At 44.9% G+C, this 20,603-nt stretch overlaps 1 protein-coding gene across 2 annotated transcripts in view; it reads right to left on the bottom strand.

Annotated features, from left to right (window-relative positions):
• The window catches only part of LOC147684768 (kinesin-like protein KIF19), a 1,367,439-nt gene that overhangs the window by 724,881 nt on the left and 621,955 nt on the right, over positions 1–20,603 (bottom strand). The gene's annotated exons all lie outside the window — the stretch shown is intronic.

The raw sequence follows: 20,603 nt of genomic DNA, 5'->3' as shown, positions 1-20,603 counted from the left end.
CCTGTCAGCAAATTAATGTGGGAAAGAGAACTGCTGTTACCTTGACCATATTGAAAAGTCACAGGGACCTTTTAACAGGAACAGGATGCAGTTGGACTGACTTTGTTGAGATGTCTGTATGTAATGGATTGAGATACATTTTGGTGGTGGTGGGCATATTTTCTTATTGGGTGGAAGCTTATCCTACTAGAAGGTGTGACAGTCCACTGTAGCTAAGTTACTGCTGAGGGAACTTATTCCGTGGTTCAGATTTCCAACTACTTTGGAGTTAGATTGAGGGTCTCATTTTATTAATGAGATCTTGAGATTGTTATGTGCAGCATTTCAGGTGAGCAGAGATTGCATTGCAGTTATCAGCCAGAGGATTTAGGCATAGAAGAACAGGTAAAAGGCACTTGCCAGTTTGTGCTTCAACAGCTTTGAAATGGTCTGATGACTTGCCTCATGTGTTGATAAGTCTTCACAGCACCCCAGACAGATCAGGACTATCGCCACATGAGATCCTCATGGGACATCTATGAGATTACCTACTGTGCCTGCTAACATGCTTTAGAACATGGGTACTCACAAACTTTCGCTGGAGGGCCAAAATTACGGTGTGGTTTGTGGCTGAGGGCTGCACCAGTGGGGTTGGGGTTAGTTGGGGCCAGGGCTAGAGAAAAAAATCTAAATCTTTCCCAAACAAATCAAAGTGGTAATGTAGCCTTGTAACTACTATGAGTGACACTTACTCGCTAGCAAAATGAAGCAAAATAAAACCTATAAATATCAGAGGAATACATACGATTTTCGTTCACAGTCCTGTTTAGCATTACAAATGGGCCTTTGCAGACTATTAAAACAGCAACAAATAGCGTTTTTTTCTTGTGGGAAGGTGACAGCCCTACTGGCAGATGTGCGTAATCCTGCTCTTCTAAGTGTGCACCCACACCAGCCCAGACTCAGGCTCACAACGCCTATTGATCTCAAAGAGCTTCAGCCCCCTACCCACTCGTGAGTGGCAGCAGAGGCTGAAGCAGCATCCCCGGCACACACACAGCCACACCGAGTACTTCACAGGTCTTTAGAAGACCATTTAGTTGTTAATGAGGCTTTGTTGTTTTTCACCCCTTCTTAGAGTCCTGCATCTCTGCTCTCCATATTGCTGGAAGTCAGCCCGACCCGCCGAAACTTTCAGTAGCCCCTCCCGAAATTTGGCTTTCGTTGTACCTCTGAAATGATATAAATATTGTTTCTGCGCTTTTTAGCTAGGTTTGGCAATGTACAGAGACGACACGCACACATGCAGATATTTGCCACTGTATTAGTAAAGAAAACTAATGTACGTAGTCCTCGTGTGTTGTGTCCTGTTCTCCCTCAGAGCACACGCCGCTGCTGGCGCCTGCCCGCGTGCCTTTGGGGTACCTCTTCCTCGAGCCAGCTCCCTCCAGCAGTGCAGAGTCACGGTGATGTGCATCATCGCCTCTGCTGTGCAGGCGGCCTGGCACCATGAATGCTGTCCTCTCTCTGTGAAAATACAGTGTTATCCTCTGAAGCTGGCTGAGCGGCAGCACATAACTCACCCGGCTCCCTGTGACAGACAGCTGTGGAGATTTGAGGCAGGACTCTAGAGGGACCCCAGAACACAGAGATGTAAACAGTAAACAGGGGCATCAGTTCAAAACGATGTCTGCAAGGCCCGCGGGCCGCCAAGGAAGGCTTGCCGGGCCGCCGCTGGCCCGCGGGCCGTACTATGAGTACCTGTGCTTTAGAACATATCCAATGATTTGGCACTCGACTAGCGTAAGGGTTTATCTGACTTAGTTAATTCTGTGTCTCAACTGGTTGAAGCAACAACAGCACCGCACCATCAGGAGCAATGTCACTATCTCAACCCCGGAGACTAGGTCGTTGTCAAGAAACATGTGTGGAAGAATTGCTTTGAGCCTAAGTGGCGTGGTCCGTTCAAGTGATCCTGGTTACAAAGACTGTTGTTAAGTGTGGAGGCCTTCCGAACTGGGTGCATGCATTCCACACGCGTAGAGTTCTGTGTCCCCTTGATGAAACAGCTCCTCTCTCAGGAGAAATGCCAGCGGTGGTCCAAAGGCCACCTGAGGAAGAACAGTCAAGCTGTAAGGGAACGCATTAAATCTGAAACAGCACTAGGGTGAACAGATTGGAGGTCCAGCAGAACTAGAATTTGGAACTGACTCAAAAAAAATGGATGTGGTAGTGGTGAATGAGCCAGATCCTGATCCCGGCAAAGGAACTAGTGCTGGGGAGCACGAGTAGAAGTGGAAGAAAGTTGGCCAGCGGAGTAATTGTGGACAAATCTGCAGTTTTACTTTAAAAGGAACACTTTTGCCCGTAGCTGAAATGTCTGAACCGTAGCAACATGGAAACGAAGGAAAAGGGCCTAGTCTAAGGAGATCCAAGAGATCGAGGGTGCCTTTTCGGAGGTACTCTTCTCCTGAGCGGACTTATCTGACTGTATATGACGCAGAGGGAGACTTCTGGGAGTTCTGGAATGATAATAGATGTTTTGTTAAAGATTCCGGGGACTGATGTGAATATTGTTCTTACATTTTCATTCCTTTCCCACTGATACTGAGTGGCTTGAGAAACCGGATACTGAAAGAAACTGAATTTTCTTATCTGAATTTGGAAGAATCTCCTGCATTCATTGCTGAACTGAGAAGAGTGTTACTGGAGATGCTCATTGATGAACTTGGTTCTCTTCTTATTAAGGATGATGAATGAACTGTGTTAGGTCACATGAATAAGATTACCTAGGCCTGAGTGGAAGAAGAATACATTTAGGGTTTACCTTTAGAAGAACACAAAGAAGGGCTAGGGAAGTCTCACAAAAATGGTACCTAGATTGGTAGATAAAATTGAACTCTAAACAGAAACTGTTTTGCTATTTGCACAGGTAGAGATTAACAGAGCTCTGTAGCTGCTATTTCTCTACCCAACTTGGTCTGAATCTGAAATAGTATGGAAACTAGAAATATTAATCGTGGATGTAAATACATAATAGGTGCTTTGCTAACACTTGTAGCCTTAGGGATAGAAGTGTTGATTGTGGAATTATGTTTGAGTCCTGCTGATAATGTAGAGCAGGCACATACACTTGAGAAGAAATCCTCACATAACGCAGATGTAGACTTAGTTTTATTACGAGAACAGCATTTACATACAGACTTGTCCTGGGGAGATTTTACTCTAAACGCTTATGTTAGGTTGCTTTATGAATATGTAGATACTATGGATGTGAGGGATTTCTATGATTGTATGCAGTTACCTGCTTCAGTAGCTAAAAGCATACCTATCACCATCGTCCTTTGGCATATGGTATTAGCTGTAGTTTACTTCTTAGTATATTTTAAGCAAAAGGACATTTTCAGTATTATTTTTAAAATTATGATCTGGTTCTTTCAGAAATCCCAATGCTTAAGCACTTGAATAGACATTCATATGTGTTCTGACCGACTTTTTCGGCCCTCCTTGGAGGGAGAATGATTGAAAATGACTCCAGCCTATTACCCTCCTAGTGCAGGGATTAGAACTATAAACAGGGCCTATTCATAAGGCACAGTAGTGCATTTTTGTACCCTTTTCCTTAGATCAGGGCTTATAAACTTAAGTTAGGGGATAGATTCATTAGTATTAGTGATAATCCGTCCTTTTGCAAGAGTGTTAGTATACCTTCTATGGAGTTATGCTTATTTCGGGCCTTGTAGGCCTCAAACGGGAGAGACTCCATCTTGCTTTCTGCCCGGCAGCTTGAGAGGCTTCTAGGTCAAGTGTAATGTTTTAGTTTCGAAGTGTTGTTCGCTTGGAGAGAACCGGTTCAGGCTGGCCCTTATCGAAAGACTGTATTTTTCTCCACTCCGAAGACACAACTTCAGGCCGGCCGGCTGGGAACGTGTCCTTGGTACGGGGAGGTACAAGAATTTGGTGGGCGGCAGGTTACTGGCCGTAACTTTCCATGAAAGGACAAGCTTCCATATTAGCGAAAGTGTTAGGCAGTGAGTCAGTCAGTCTGTAGGCGGCAGCTAGCCGTTAGCATCAATGGCAATAATTATTTCCAGGCAGACAGTCGCCATTTTGAAGTCTGAGAAAGATCATGAAGCTGATACTCTCTGAGAAAGATTGAAGGGGAAGGAGAAGTAGCGCAGAGCGATCAGAGACAGAGAGAGACAGCAGCTAATAAAGAGGAAGGTTCCAGTGACTTGGAGGGAAGCAGAGGAGAGAGCATAGCGGTGCAGACGTGTACTCGTGACTGCTGAGGTGTGATTCCGAGACGAGCCAAGGCACAGACGAGAAGGGAACCTAGATGACTGCTGAACCCAGACTCCACATTACTAAGGTGATGTCGACCTTTTTCCCAATAGCGTGCACATTCTAACCTTTCACTTTTCTTTGCAGAATATATGTTATAGTATAGTATTGTGTTTATAATCATTGTAATAAAATACCCCAGTTCTTAGTGAACCGACATGTGCCTTGTATTCTTGTTCAATCAGGGTAACCTGGTCTTCTAGTCAGACATTGTTTGCATGAATGGATGTAAATCCCGGTCAGGTAAGAGGTGACTGAACAATGAGGGAGAGAGGGACCATTTGATGCCAAGAGCAGAAGGTACATACTCCAATTTGGAAAGCCGTGCTAATTCACGTTATTGTAGTATCATCCCGAGTAGACAATGAGAGATTTCTTCCAAAGGTATTCATAGGAGAGGGATCGTCGTTGGTAAGCGGCGTTAATGAGAACACCAGGTGGGAGACTGGTGTGTAGATCCGCCGGATTGCGGATCGGGTTGTAAGTGAGCGAGCACTGGGAGGGAGACCAGTGTTTAGGTCCGCCGGATTGTGGACCGGATAAAAAGAGAGCACTGGGACTGCAGCCCAGTGTGAATGGCATGCCGGATTGCGTGTCGAGTGAGCACTGAGGGTGATCAGTGTGTATGGCACGCCGGATTGCGTGTCGAGTGAGCACTGAGGGTGATCAGTGTGTGAGGGTACATAATCAGACCTGCCCCAGGGTAGATTAGTCTGGGCCTAAGTGGCCGTGAGACTAGTTGGTATGAATAGGATATTGTAGAAAACCTATGCATGTGTATTGCTATTTTCCCCATCCTTAGGCACGATATGTACATACATATACCTATACCCACTGTAAATACGTTCTAAGGAGGGAGGTGATTACGTTCCGACTGGGTTAGAGGGGCTCTTAGGAGCTGATTCCATCTGGTCCGAGAATCCGGTCGTTACAATATGCTAAAACTGCTGAATTTGCTGGTATATATTTTGTTTGGATAAAATGTACATGCATAGACATAATTTAACATGTGCCCATTCTGACATTGAAAAGAAATTTATAGCTCAAGTAGAGGATAAGTATAGGGCAGTACTGACTAATGCAGGAAGAAGCGATCATGTTGAGAATTGGTCCCCAGAGGAGAGGGGACAGAAAGAAACACTGGAGCATTGTCACTGGATTGGCAACATCGGGGGATGTGTATAACATGACAAGAGTGACTACAGTTCTAAATTCGTAGGGAAGAGTGAATATGATCACACTTTTGAGGTTCCAGGGTCTAGGAAATTATTTGTGGATGGAAGTGACCCAGTAATCACTGGAGTTTATTTTGTTTGTGTAAAGAATGCGTATTTTAAACTGCATAGTAATTGGTATGGTACGTGTATTTAGGTGTATTATTTCCAAAGATTTATCATCTGGAAGACTTTGATAATCCCGTTTTGGGAAGTGAAGTCGAGACATAAAAGTGGACTGAGTGCTGGAGAGATTGTGGAAGATATTTTTGGAGCTATAATACCGAATGTAGGGGTGATACTGAATGATATCAAGATCAGAAAGTTGTCCACAGTAGTTAATAGATTATCTGCCAATACTGCTGTAGCTTTGTTGCTAGTAAATACTGAGAAGATTGCCATTAGAGTTATGGTTTTGCAGAATCGGTTTGCTTTAGTCATTTTGCTCGCAAAGGATGGCGGAGTCTGTCGAGTGTTAAAGGTCCAACAATGTGCATCTACATTCCAGACAAGAGTAAGGACTTGCAGAAGTGCATAAGGAACATTACTGATGTCCAGAAGGATGTGAGTGGTTGGCAGGTGTAGGTGTTTGGGATTCAGTCAGAAATGGATTCAGTGCTGTAGGTAGATGGTTTGCGAATGTGGGGAGTGGCATAGTTGGTTCTATTTTGAAGCATTTGTTAGTCATTGGCCTTTATGCAGTTGTCTTAGTGGTGGGAACTGTGAAAGGGTACAGGAGATACAAGGTGAAGAAGAAAGTGGCTCAAAAAAAGAGAGATATAGAATTGAAAGAGGTTCAGTATGCATACTATAATGATATGTAGCGTTTGGAGGAGTTCAAAAGAAAAAGAATTGCAATGACAACGATTTAGGTTGGTCAATCTGAAAGGATTATCTGATAATATCAGAAGATTATGTGATGGCTCGATACGCCGTCTGAGGGGGAATTGGAGAAGTGTAAAAATGACTCCACCCTGATAGAAGTGTTAGAAGTGCATTATAATTATATGTAGTCCAGACTCGCATATATTCTGTGACTAATATCACTAGTGAGAGTGGGGGTATTGCATATTCATTATATTCTTGCACACCATTGACGTGTGTGTGTGTGTGTGTGTGTGTTTAGAGATGTAATTGATAGAACTGTGGTGCTTACACATTAATTTATAATGAAAGATGTTTGTAACTTGCTCAAGGAGAGGTGATATAGGGATATGTTTACTAAATGAATAACTGTTTTTACTGTGTTAATTACTAAAGTACACGTTGAAAATGTTGACTTTGTTTGTGTGTAGAGAAGTGCACAAAAAGTAACTCGTACACTTGTTAACTTAACTATCTTGTAGGCCTCAGATGTATTTGGATTCAAGCTCACGTTTCAAATTAACATTTGAATTCGTATTTTGTTCTTGCAGTAGAGATGTTGTATGTTTTTTTTGCATTCCCACTGCAGATGGACACAACTTTGTTAGTGAGAGAAAAGGGTATTTGTTCTTAATAGATAGCAAGGTATGTGAAGGGACAACTGGAACAAAGGAAACGCAATAACAAGGGAATGGAATGGCGTGGCTCTAGCTAAAATGATTATTGTCCCCCAGCTAATATATCACTTCGCCAACCTCCCATTTATTCCTCCTCGACCCCTCTTCCGGGAACTAAACACCCTCCTCACCTCCCTCATTTGGGGAACAGGCCAGCACAGAGTAGCTCTGTCCAAGCTGTATCTTCCGACCAACCAAGGAGTGCTGGTTTCTTCAGCATTTGAAACATATTTCCTAGTGGCTCAAATTCAGTTGCTCTGCTCTGGACAGAGGAGCGCCACATGGGCGAGACAACCTCCGACACGGAGCATATATCTCTACCAATAATCCGACGCATGCTTTGGCCCAGCACGAAACCCCAATATACATACCCGCTACAAGTAGCTGCTGCCTTCGACACAGTCTCACACCGCACCCTAGCCCGCAGAGTCCACGAAGCAGGAATCCGGAACAAGGCCCTTGACTGGATCTGCGTAATTCCCCTCCGGCAGAACGCAGCGGGTCAGACTCCCTCCTTTCCACTCAGAACCCAAACCGACCACATACGGAGTCCCCCAAGGATCCTCCATCAGCCCCACCCTGTTCAACGTCTACATGGCCCGCTCTCATCCATCATCAGATCCCACGGACTCAACATTGTATCGTACGCAGACGACACCCAATTCATCCTCTCCCTAGCCAACAAACCCAACATTTCCAAACTCACTGTTAGGAAGGAATGGAAGCAGTCACCAGGTGAATTAATAATAGCTGTCTACAACTCAACACAGACAAAACTGAAGTACTCATCATGGGTTCACACCCCGGCACCTGGTTGCACCCACCCTCTGGAACCCTCCCTCCCTCACGGAACACGCATGCAACCACGGAATCACCTTGGACTCCAAACTCAAAATGGACCGCCAGATCAATGCTGTCACCTCTTCCTGCTACCACACCCTCCACCTCCTACATAAAACCTTCAGCTGTTCGAAGACAGGAAAACCGTCACCCATTCCCTCATCAGCAGCAGACTGGACTGCGGCATTGCACTCTACGCCGGGACCAACAAGAACTTCACCTGCAAAGTCCAGAACATCCAGAACACCTCTGCCAGACTAGTCCTCAACCTACCGCACCTTCTGCCACATCAGTCAACACCTATGGACATTGCACTGGTTCCCCACCAAGACGAGAATCACTGTCAAGCTTCTCACCCACGCCCACAAAGCTCTCCACAACATCGGACCCACCTACATGAACCACCGCCTCTCGCTCCACGCTCCCCAAAGATTCCTCCGCTTATCCCAGTTCTCTCTCATGACGGAATCACGCATCAAGACCAGAACAGGAGGACGCTCCTTCTCCTTCCACATGGCCAAGGCATGGAACGCCTTCCCTCTCCACCTCCAACAGACACCATCACTCTCCGAATTCCTGAAGGACCTCAAAACCTGATTATTCGATAAACCGCTGTCTACTAAATATATTGATACTAATAATGATTTCTTTGATACTACTTGTCCTTTACAAAAGACACCCATAGCCTTTTGTCTCATATTCTGTCATCATTACATCCCAATAGGGCAAAAGAGCCTGCGGTCCTCAGAATCAAAAATATAGTAGCTAATACCTTCTTGCTAAAATAGTTTAACCTATTAGTCTTCTTTTCAGGTGGGCCAGAAAGTCCATTTCGTCTTCACAAAAACATAATTATAGAATCTGTCGGAACCTGCTTTCTCAAAACATATGAATCCTCTGGAGCAGATCTGAAATTCTTACCAGCTTTTGATAGGAAAGCCCTCACTGACGCTTGAGTCTGAAAAACCTGCAACATCCTGGCAACCAAGGGACTTTGTTCTTGGGAACAGACATTGCCTCCAAGATCCCAACAATTCTGATGTAGTTCTCATGATAGCAGATACAAGAATACTGAATGCTCCGCAACGTTTGTTTTTCTGGATATCTCCAAAAAAGAATCTGAGTCCTCATAAGAAGGCGTAGAAAGATTCTCTGAGATCCTACTGAGCAACAACAGAAGTAGAACCTCCCACTCCAAAACCAAGGATAGCCTATACAATGAATGCCGAGTTAGTACAGGCACTCTAGATAGTGGTGTTGTAGTACCTCTTCTAAACAGACTCTTTTCTTTCGACAATGGAGATAGAGACCCTTTATAAGGCCTTTCTTTTGAATACTGTGGTTTTTCCTTTGAAGAATATACGACCTCCTCATTTGCTCAAGGGAGTAGTCTAAAAAATAAAACGCCTCCTACTTTCAGCTACATGACATTAAATATGTGAGCAAAGTCTGAAATCCAGACTATTTTTATGCTACCCTAATAGAATTGTTACACCCTCTTCAGTTAAGAAAATAGTGCAGAATGATGCTTTTAGAGCACAATTTTAAAATAATTTGGCCAAAGAGCTGCACATTTCCCAGTCTTTCTGGCTATCATCTATGGTCTTTCTTTCCTTTTAGTCTTCCTTCATTATTTCCTTATTTCTCTCACTTTTCCTTTAATATCTATAAAAATTGGCTTTTATCATGTGACCTGCATATCACAGATAAAAAACAATAAACAACAAGTTGTTCTGACCCCTGATTGTGCTGGTATAGCTGGGGCTTCCCTAAACCCTATATAGGCCTCTTGGATGTACAAAGGGGTACTCTGATGGAATCTCAAATTTCTATTTTGAAGGTTATACTGCTGGCTCAGTGATGGAAGAACAATACTTGAACCGACACAACTGAATGTAGAAGCCTGAACAGGATTTAAGCACTTAAAGTTTTCCTTTTGCGTTCTAACTGCAATAAGTTATGGAACCTCTGAAATGCTCCCCATAGATGATTAAGTGGGCACTACTCCAAATACCATGTTTTGCCTTTACAGTAGACTCTAAGCTCTCTTACTAGGGCAGCTACTATAGGAGGATTCTCTAACTTTTTCGGTAGTGAGAGCATTTTCTGATCAGTGAAAATCATCATGAGCTACTGAAGGGTAATCAACTTGTGCATTGTTACCAGACACCCCCACAGCCAGCTTAGTTGACTTTAAGCCTAATGACCACAGAGCCAGATACTATGCTTTGAACAAAACACTATGGAGGAGATTTATAAAAACATCGCGCAAAGATATGGCTCTCTCCTCCCCTTTCCCTTGAGCCTGCGCTGATTCCAGCTGCCATGCACCATGCACACACCTTAGTGCTAGGGTGTGTGCATGGGTGTAGCAATAAAATACAATGCTAGGCAAATCTTTTCCTATTTTGCACAGTGCAGCATGCATGCAAAGTGGTAAAAGGAAGGAGAAATGAAAACATTTCTCCTTCCTTGCGCCTAGTTGAAAAGGGCGCAGTTTTCTCACGCAAAACTCAATCTACTGTTTTTAGTAAATTCGGTTTAGCATAAGAAACATCGGGTGGAAATAGGTGATGCAAAAATACAGGGGAGCACTACCAGTGCCCCCCCTGCATGCACCCCCATGCACAGAGGCAACAGGGAGCCCTTAGGGCCCCCTTGATGTCCTCACAGACACCCTTTTTATGGCAGGCTCACTGCCATGACAAGGGTTACAGTGAGGAAACTTGTAAAATGCTTGGCTACGCGCAGTGGCACCACTAGCATATCACAGCCTCACACTGCTGCGCCACCACCACAGGATCAGGGATCCAGGCGGTTGCTGCGGTCCTGTGATGGTCCCACTACTGTCATCGTAATTCGGCAGGTGGATCACCACCACGGGTTCAGCGGTCCCATGGACTGCCAAACTCATAGTTCTTATTCCTTTATTTTTTCTTTTAGAGTTTTATATAGCGCAAACTAGACCAGAGACATCGGGTATCAGAGCGCTTTACATGAGCACCAGTTTTGTTACATGCGAGACACACTCATTCTTGTTAGACACGGGGAGATTAAGTGATTGGCCCAGAATCACAGGATGTTGAGCGTCGTTGCCGAGACTCAAACCTTGTTCCCCAGCTTCGAGGCCAACCGCTCTAGTCGTAAGGCTACATCCTCTCCCCAATGTTTCATGGAAATATTTTTCTTCACTTTACATTTCTCCCATTTAAAAAATTCACTAAATTTTTCAGTAATAAATATGGCACAGTGTGTAGTGACCATTGGGATCAAGAAACCTGCTGTTTGTAAATGTAATACTTTGAAGAAAATGAAGAGTTAACTTAATCATTAAGGTAACTTTTCATTTTAGTTTTCTCCCATTTAAAAGCATGCAGAAGCATCATTTGGTTCAAACTCTTCAATCAGTAGCGTTCGGTATCTAGGCAAAGTGGTAGGGCAGGGGAAGGGGGGAACCAGGAACCGACAGCAAAATAAAATAAAAAGACAACTTACCTGCATCCACTCTCCGATCTTGCTTAGACACTCCAATCTGGCTCCGTGCACTGCAGGCACAGGCTCCCAGAATCCCATGCTGCCAGTCCTGACGCTGCAAGAAAGCTGAGCGCCGTGGATTTGCATTCCCAGGTAGACTGTGAGTCTGTGCCTTCTCTCTCCAACCCAGCAACGCAGCTGGGGTTGGAGAGAGCTTCATTGCGCATAACGGTTTAGCCGTCCAGAGATGGCCGGCCAAACCGTCATGCACACTGATTATAGTGCAAAACACTTCTCCGCCAGCTTGTCATCTCTGGCCTCACCCCCAAGCCTCGGCTCCACAAGCCAAAATAAAACGATAATAAACAAGTGTTTATAATCATTTATTTGGCTACTGGCGGGCAGGGGGAGACGCTCCTCAGCCATAGTGGAGGATCCGCTGCTGGCTCCAATACTGAGTTGACAAGGACTTTTATTTAAGAGTTAAATATCTCAGTGCTTCAGTCCCTTATCTCTGTGCCCCAGCCTGGCTCATAAATCAAACTGAGCACTGCTCATTATCAGGCCCTGCTATCTGCAGCCTGATGGTAATGTAAAATCAACACAACCTTCCCTTAACTTTATAATGAAAATGTGACCCTGTGCTTATTTAAAAATTAACTTAAGACTGCAGGTTACTCTGAAGGTGGCCAATCCACTGATTGGCGATACCTGTACTGCAGTATACAAAGACGTAATGGATGGAATGCTTGAATTATTTTTAGCCACTGGCAATCATTTGTGACCGCATTGCATGCCACCTCAATTTGGATCCAGCCAAATGCAAATCAGTCTTGACCCTGCTCGAAAAAAGAACAGTCTACCCCAAACTGCCAGGCCAAGTACTCCCTGAACCAGGAACAACCCAAGACCAGTTTCACCCTAATTACGGCCCATCAGTCAGGTATAGCTTGTTTCCAGTGGCACAGTGTGCAAGGGACCCATGTCTGGGTATAACTGTCCAACTTAAAGGATTCACACTCGAGTGGACAAAAAAAAGTGATGGATGGAATACTTGAATTAATCTCACCCACTGATAATTACTTAAGGCCTCATCCCAATCCATAGTTATGTTGCACAGCATGCCACCTAAGTTTGCCCCCAACCATATGCAAATTAGTCTCGACCCTGTTCCAATAATAACAGTCCAACCAAAACTGCAAAACTAGGAACAGAATTGCCAGGCAAGGTCCTCCTTGAACCGGAACACAAGGAATCTTGGACCTGTTTCTCCTTGGTTCCAGAGTCACGGCATGCACGGGTTCCACATCTAGGTAGGCATAGCCCTCCCACTTAGGGCCACACACGGTTGCTTGTGATCTGGTCCAAAGAGGACCCAGCCTGGCAGTTCGGGCTGCACTGCTCCCATTGGAGCAGGGTCAAGACGGATTTGCATTTGGCTGGCTTGAAACTGAGGTGGCACGGTGGGCAAAAAACAATGGGTTGGGATGCTGCCCCGAGCGATTTCAGTGGGTGAGATTAATTTAGGCAATCCGCCTACCACCTTACTTTTGTTGTGCTAAGGAAAGCTACCAGAGCAGCAACCACTCGCTGGAATCCCGTAGGGCGGAATGGGCTGCCAGGAAGGTGATGGTATAATGGTATTATTTGTTGGAATTATAGCCTGAAAATCAACAGATATAAATAATACTACCTTTTTAAAGTTTAAACTTCCTAAATATTATTGTTCATCATAAAAAGTATCGAGTTAAAACCTGTCCAAACACCACATTACTACAATAAAACGATCATCGACATGCAGAAGCATATTTGACTACCACAGGTTTTGACAATCGTAATTTATTGAAGAGTTCGTAGACACCCACGCTTCAGTTCATGGCCGATTACCTTTTATCGCCCTCTACAGACTCCGCTCTCTTGTTTTCTGGCTTCGGGTGCACATATTAAACAACACAGACAAGTGTAATGTCAGAACTACCGATCTAATACAATCCCATTCAGACTCTTTCACACGTTTAGTTGGAAGTATTAAAACATATATGAAGTTAAGTGGCAGAAAATGAAGGTTGAACGATAGAAAATTGTAATAAACACATTCAAATAGAAGTGTTTGCAATATGAACTATACAAACATCTAAGGGGCATATCTACAAACTCCCCTGCCTCTTTCATGAGACTTCCTTGCCCACGCCCAGCTTGCCTCTTATGACATCAGCTAGTTTCTTCTTGTGACATCAATCCATACCTCTTTTATGATCTTCTGGGCCCACTCCCATATGATATTTTGTGACATCAGTGTCCATTTCATCTGTTTATTTTCCTGGCTCCCTCTAGTGGCATTAGTGCTGCTCTACTGTATGTCCACTCACTTTATTTAGGTAAGGCATAGTGCATTGTTCTTCTCGCCTCTGTCAGACATAGCTATAATTATTGTAATGGTATGTAAAAATGTTCAACCTATTTATGTCGATGTAGCGTGAGAGTGGGAATGCAGTTGAGGCATTGGAATGGGTGGAAGTTAAAAGAGGCCATCCACCCGTTAGAACAGCAGGCAATCTCCACTTATTCCCTCCACATTTAGGAGGCATCACACAACTTGGGTATATAGGTGAATGAGTCAAGATATTGTTTTTCCTGAACTCAACATCGACTGGTGGGTGAGTGGACTAAGTTGGAGACCAGATGGTGAGAAACGAGGAGGGTCCAGGAGAAATAAGGAAAATGGCTGAACACATCAAAGAATAAGATAGATTAAGTGGACAGATTTCTCCCAAAAACCTGCTGAGTGACATGAGAGAAGGAGCTCCCAGAGGGGACTCTGTAGGGGTCACTGTACCTACACTGGCATTTTTTTTCCAAGCCATTTGAATCGGAGCTTGAAATGATGACTACCCTTTTGGATACACAGCTATACAACAGACAGGGAACCGGGTTGTCTGTATCCTACCCTCAAGCAAAACAAAGAGCGACATTGCTGATGGAAGTCAATTACATTTCAGCTAAACTGAGTTGGAAGGAGTGAGGCATTTTAGAATCCCTTGTAGAATTACATGGAAAATCGATAGACCCCTAGAGATCATAGGAATCAAACATAATGGGCTTTCAGATAAATGGAAAAGCTCCAAAGCAACTTGGAATTGAAGATCAATTGATCTAATTAAATATGGCAAGAGGTTATAGTAGTATGAGTTATTGAGACAGAGACAAAATATTCTCCTTGGATCAAGACCTGCAGCCTTTGGAACTGGCCAACCAGGTTCGAGTCTCAGCATCTGCTCAATATCCTGTAATTCTGAGCAAATTACATAGGCCCAAATTACGAGTCTGGTGGCGTGGATGTGGTTGTTACAGCCACCACTGCACCAGCGGTCTGACCGTCCCATTACGAGTTGGGCGGCTGGACGGCCCTAGGACCACCGCCACCGCCAGGGACCTGCTGTTCCCTGGTGGTGGTGCAGCGGTTGGAGGCTGCAATATGCTTGGCAGAACCGCTATGATTCCTCCAAGCATATTATGAGTTTCCTCTCCGCCGGCGGTGCCATGGACGTTTCTACTACATGTCAACCCTGGCGGAAAGACCGGTGCCTCCTCCGCTTGTGCATGCACACAGGGGAACATAGCATGACTCCCCTGTGTGCATGCACAAGAGTTCATGCATGGAATGGACTTTTCAGCCCATGCCGTGCAGGAACCTTGTGAGGCATTCGCATTGCGGTGCCTTTTTCAAAGTCACCACAGCCTTTGAAAGAGGCACTGCCCTGGGAATGCCACGCCGCCTGCCAGACTACAAATAACTTGTAATCTGGTGGGCGGGTGGTAGTGAGTCTCAGCCGGGCGTGTCCGTGGAGTATAGGCCGCCTCTGCACCACCAAAACCCGTAATCGGGCCCTAAATGTCCACGCGCCTACCAAAAATGAATGTGTCCTCCAGTAATGTAACTGCTACGCATGTAAAGCGCTCTAGTTCCTTCGTGTCGAGTTTGCGCTATATATTAAAACAAAGCGCAAGTTGTTAAATAGGAATCACAAAGAGGAAGAGAGATGGAATGATTAAGGTACTACATAGACAAAAAGTGAGCATTTGTGTATTCAGAGGGGAAGCTCTTTTAAGAGGTGGAGAGTGTAATAAGAACAAATGGAGTAACCTAAGGAAATGGGACAGATCAGTCAGGAGTAGATAATGTTTATGTGCAGTGTTTTAGCACGCCATTCGTGTGTTACTGTGTACTTTGGGTTCAGTTTCATTTGTGTATAGTTGATTTTAATTCGCATGTTAGAAAGTGTTCTCCCTCAAACCATCTCTCAGGTACTTACCATGCATGTTCCACATGTTGGTTGTGGCTTTCTTCAGAGGCTCGGTTGAAAGTTATTCCAACAGTCCTATAGGTCTTTGGAGGAGACCAGTCCTGCAGGTCGTGGAATAATTTACTTCTAATTTTATTTATTTATTTGCACACTTGTACCGCGCTGGGAATCGACTCCCTGGGGAGTATCTCCGCGCCTTTGGCGTCATCAGAGAGCAAATAGCCCTGTCATGCGTAGTTAAATGTTCAACCAGAATTAATAGTTAAACAGGAAAGTTTTTAGTTTTTTCCTGAAGGGAAAGTGTTCCCTACATGCTCTGACTTCAAATGGAAGTTCATTCCAAAGCTTCGGACCCGCCACTGATAAAGCTCTTCCACCTTGTCGTGTCTTCCAGAATCTGGGGACGCATAGTAATTCACGGTCTCCAGATCTCAAGGATCTTGTCGGGATGTATGGGATGAATTTCTTAGTTAGATAATCCGGGCCTCTACCGGACAGGCACTTGTGGATGATGCAACAAGTTTTAAACATCACTCTTTGTTTTACCGTGAGCCAGTGGAGTTTTTTGAGAAGGGGTTTTGAAGGAGTCCGGGCCGGGGCATTGAGAACAAGGCGTGCAGCCGTGTTCTGCACAACCTGAAGTCTGGCAATGATCCCCTCATTGGCAGCTAGCAGCAAACCATTACAGTAGTCCAGTCTACTCAGCACGAGCGACTGAACTAGAGTTTTCCTGGTGGTATCAGGCAACAGGGGGAACACCCTTCGGAGAAGCCCAATAACATGAAAACAGGAGCTTACTACTTGAGTAGCGTGATGTTTTAGGGTGAGCTCCTGATCCAGTTTGACTCCTAGATCTTTCACTACCATCTTTGGCACCGGGACTGGGCCTAGATCACGAGGCCACCAGTCAGGAGTCCACAGACGTTTGGCTTCCCCAAAGAGCATCACCTCCGTCTTGGAGACGTTACACTGAAGGAAGTTTGCTGCCATCCAATGTGCCACTTCTTTCATCCCTTGGGCAAAGGAGTGACGCACTTCAGGAGTCATGATTTTAAACGGAAAGAGGAGTTGAGTATCGTCTGCATGCGATACGGGGATAAACCCGTGGGATCTCATGATGTTAGCTAGGGGTGCCACATAGATGTTAAATAACGTTGGGCTCAAGCAGGAGCCCTGTGGCACCCCCTTTGAGATCTCCACCTCCTCTGACTGGTAGGGACCAAGTATGACTCTCTGAGTGCGTTTGGTGAAAAAGCTCCTTAACCAGGCCAGCGCCTTGCCTCCCAGACCGATGTCAACTAGTCTGGTGGTCATGATGTCATGTGACATAGTGTCAAACGCCGCTGACAAATCTAATAACACCAGGATAACGGAGTACCCCTTATCCTGAAGCAAATGAAGATTGTCAGCGACGGACAGCAAGGCGGTCTCAGTGCTGTGCCTGGGCCTAAAACCCGATTGGGAGGGGTCTAGTCCCCCTGCACTCTCGATGTAATTGGATAAGTGCCGGTTAACAAACTTCTCGGTAAGCTTCCCTAAAAAAGGAGGAGAGAGATGGGTCTCAGGTTTGTGAGGTCGGTCCATGGAATGGAGTTGTTCTTCCGTAGAGGCCTCACCAAAGCACGCTTCCAATCAGGGGGGACCTCTCCAGATCCTAAGGATAGATTCACTACCCACTAAATACAAGCTCCCAGATCATCCCTCAATAGTGACATGATCCGAGCTGGAACGATATCCGAAGGGCATCCACTCTTAGTTTGATTGATTAGAGTGCCAATGTCCTCCATTGATATAGGAGGGAATTCAACAAGCTTGCTTGCGTTGTTTTCTGCTGTGCTAAGGTGTGGCTGAGCCATACTGTCAGCAGTTCTCAAGGTATTAGAGGTAGATTTTGAGGCTAAGATCTTAGCATAAATGCCTTCTATTTTCCTAACAAAGAACTGTGAGATGTTATCACAGAGTTCCTGGGACTCAATCCCCTCTGTTTCACAGGCTGCAGGCTTGATAAAGGTCTGTAAGATTTGATAAAGGACTTTAGCATTTTTACCTGCTGCTGATATTTGGGCTGCTATGTGATGTTTCCGGGCAGACCGAATAGCTTTATGATAACTTTTTTGGGAAGTCCTATAAGTTTCTTTATCCTCTGCCTTACGTGTGACTCTCCATCGTTTTTCAAATTTCCGTGCAATTATTTTTAGTTGTCTGAGATCTTCACTGTACCAGATTTCTTGTTTTGGGGCAGGACGTGGTTTATATGTTCTAAAAGGAACAACGTGATTAATGGAGGTAGTTACAGCTTCATTGAAGATGGCTAGTGCAGCGGTGACGTTGTCGCCACATTCAGCCCAGTTAGGTTCGATAAATTTCTCCCTAAAGCTCTCTGGCGTTAATTTATTTCAGGGTCTTCTGACATCAGCCAAAGTCCTCTGGACCCCCTTAGCCTCATGATTAGAGCAAGTGTAGAATTCGATAATGGAGTGGTCAGTCTAATCCACTTGACAGGGAGGCAGACATTTTATAGAGGTGGAGTTATATAACACAAGGTCCAAGGTGTGACCGGCTAAGTGCGTGGGTCCCTGATTAATTTGATGCAGACCAAGAGTAGTTAGGTCAGCCAAGAGTGTCTGTGCCTCCACACAGGAGGTAAGTTCACTATGAACATTAAAATCCCCTACCAAGATAAAATCAGAATTCACCTGTATGTGGGGGGCCAGTGTTTCAACAAGTTGAAGAGAGAAATTCCCAGGCGGACCTGGGGGTCGATAGACTAATGCTCCCTTCCTGGTTTCCCTAGAATTAGGGTTGATAGTGAAAATCAAGAGCTCCATTTGTGAGTTACATACGGTCTCAGTGACCACTACCTCGATTTCTTGTTTAAAAACAATGGCTAATCCCCCTCCAGTTTTAATTGGCCTGTCCAACCTTACTAATTTGTATCCTTGTGGTACCCCCATAGTAATGGCCGGAACAGAGTGGGGCTTTAACCAAGTCTCCGTTGAAAAGCAAAGGTGTGGCTTTTCTGATGTTATAAGATCCCAGACCTGAGTGGAATGGGTAACTAAAGAGCGGACATTACACAAGAGGTTCTTGCAGTTAAGAGATGAGTCCTTAGGAGGACTGTCAATCGGTTTTGGCTGATAGTTGGTAGGGATAGAGGAGGTAGACCTTAGCTGACAAGGAGTGATTACAGCACTACCAGTAAATTGTGTGAAGCAAACCCTGCAGGAGAACGGTCCCTCCAGACTCCCCTCTACCCTATGGGAACACAGTATGGTGGCATACCTGCTTAAAGCCAATAGGGTCTGACTGGTATACGAGAGACCAGGGTGATGGAGAGGCGCGAGGGTAGTCGTAGAATCCGCCATAGCCCCCTGCCCCTGGCCCCGTCCAGTCGCGGACGGGCGCAGACGGGCTGGTCTTTGGCTCGTCTTAGGCGCAGGTTTAGGCGCCACACTGCGCGTCAACACTGCGCGTTGAGCCGACGAGTTGCTTTATAGCCCTCGAGTCTGGGAGAGCTAGAGCGCTAACCGCTCGCCTCCCTGGATGTTCTTGGCTCTGCCCCGCCTTCCGCACCCGTGATTGGCTGGAGGGTCGGACTGGGCGTGCAGGCACAGGTCGAGCAACACCGGAGCTGGTCCCTCAGTGCGTGTGGGTATGCGGATTGTTTTTAACACAGTGCAACTAGTAGAATCAGTTACAACACAAGCAACAATTCGAACCCCTTTTTAAAACGCTATTCCTGAATAGCAAAATTGCGTTTAAAATTATCACAAGCTTTTTAGCAGTTCAACAAATAAAACAATTGAGAGCAGAGTGCTCTGAGAATGGCGCCAAGCGGGGTGAGGAGAAGCTGCCACCGTCCCCCTTAACGTACCTGTTCTTATCCATTTGACTTGAAGACTACTTGTAGCAGCCATCATTGAGATTGTGAGTATTATGTGGCCAAAGGACAGTGGATACAAAATTAAGAGGCAAAGCAAAAAATTTACTCAGCAAGCGTGGCCAGCACTGGTAAAAACGGTGGGGCGGAGGCAGGGCAGGGAGCGAGGGGAAGTCAACAGACGAAGGGATAGGTAAAATTAAATAAAAAAATAAATAAGACCAGTTACCTTGTGGTCGCCGCATAACCAACTCGGCAATGCGGCGAAGCAAGGTAAGTCGAATTATATATTTTTTAATTTAATTTTACCTATCCCATCGTCTGTTAACTTCCGCCTCGCCCTGCCCCATCGCTCTTACCTGTGCCAACTGTGCCTGGTACTCACAATTTATTGAATGAGGCCAAGGGATTTATTTAGAGTTTGTGGAGGTAGTGGTGAGTTCTCCTTTGGAAATCTCTCTACCAATAGAAAATTCCCCAAGTGAAACACCTCTGCTTTAACAACCTTAAGGCAGAGGTATTTGCGCAAGCAGATTGATCACCAGTGAATGGAGAATACTTCAATCGAGGTCTTACCAATTCCTCCACAGATCGATAGAGTTACAGTGACCAATCAACTTTAAATCCACTCCAAAACCTAATAATGTTGAGACATACAGAGAGCGCCTTAAAAATGTTAAACTGCCTAATTTTGTGTATATATATATATATATATATATATATATATATATATATATATATATATATATATATATATATATATATATATATATATATATTACCTACTGGCGGTCGCCAGTAGGTAGTTATAGTTAAAAGCTAGTTTCCATAGGAAATCCGCAACATTCTATTTGGAATAACTTTGGCGCCGGTAGACAAATCTTTGCAAATTTCTCCAAGAAAATGGCCTGCTCTGCTCCACTCCTTACCTGAAAGCTTGGGGGTGATCGTGAAGCGGGGGCTGAGAAAAAAGGGGGGTCTTAAAACATTTGGTTCTCAGATCACGCTTTTTGTTAAATGGTGAAAA

The sequence above is a fragment of the Lissotriton vulgaris genome, chromosome 10 (genome assembly GCF_964263255.1).
Source record: "Lissotriton vulgaris chromosome 10, aLisVul1.2, whole genome shotgun sequence".
NCBI lineage: Eukaryota > Metazoa > Chordata > Amphibia > Caudata > Salamandridae > Lissotriton > Lissotriton vulgaris.
Note: the sequence above shows the minus strand (reverse complement) of the source record. Positions and strands in the feature narration are given on the sequence as shown.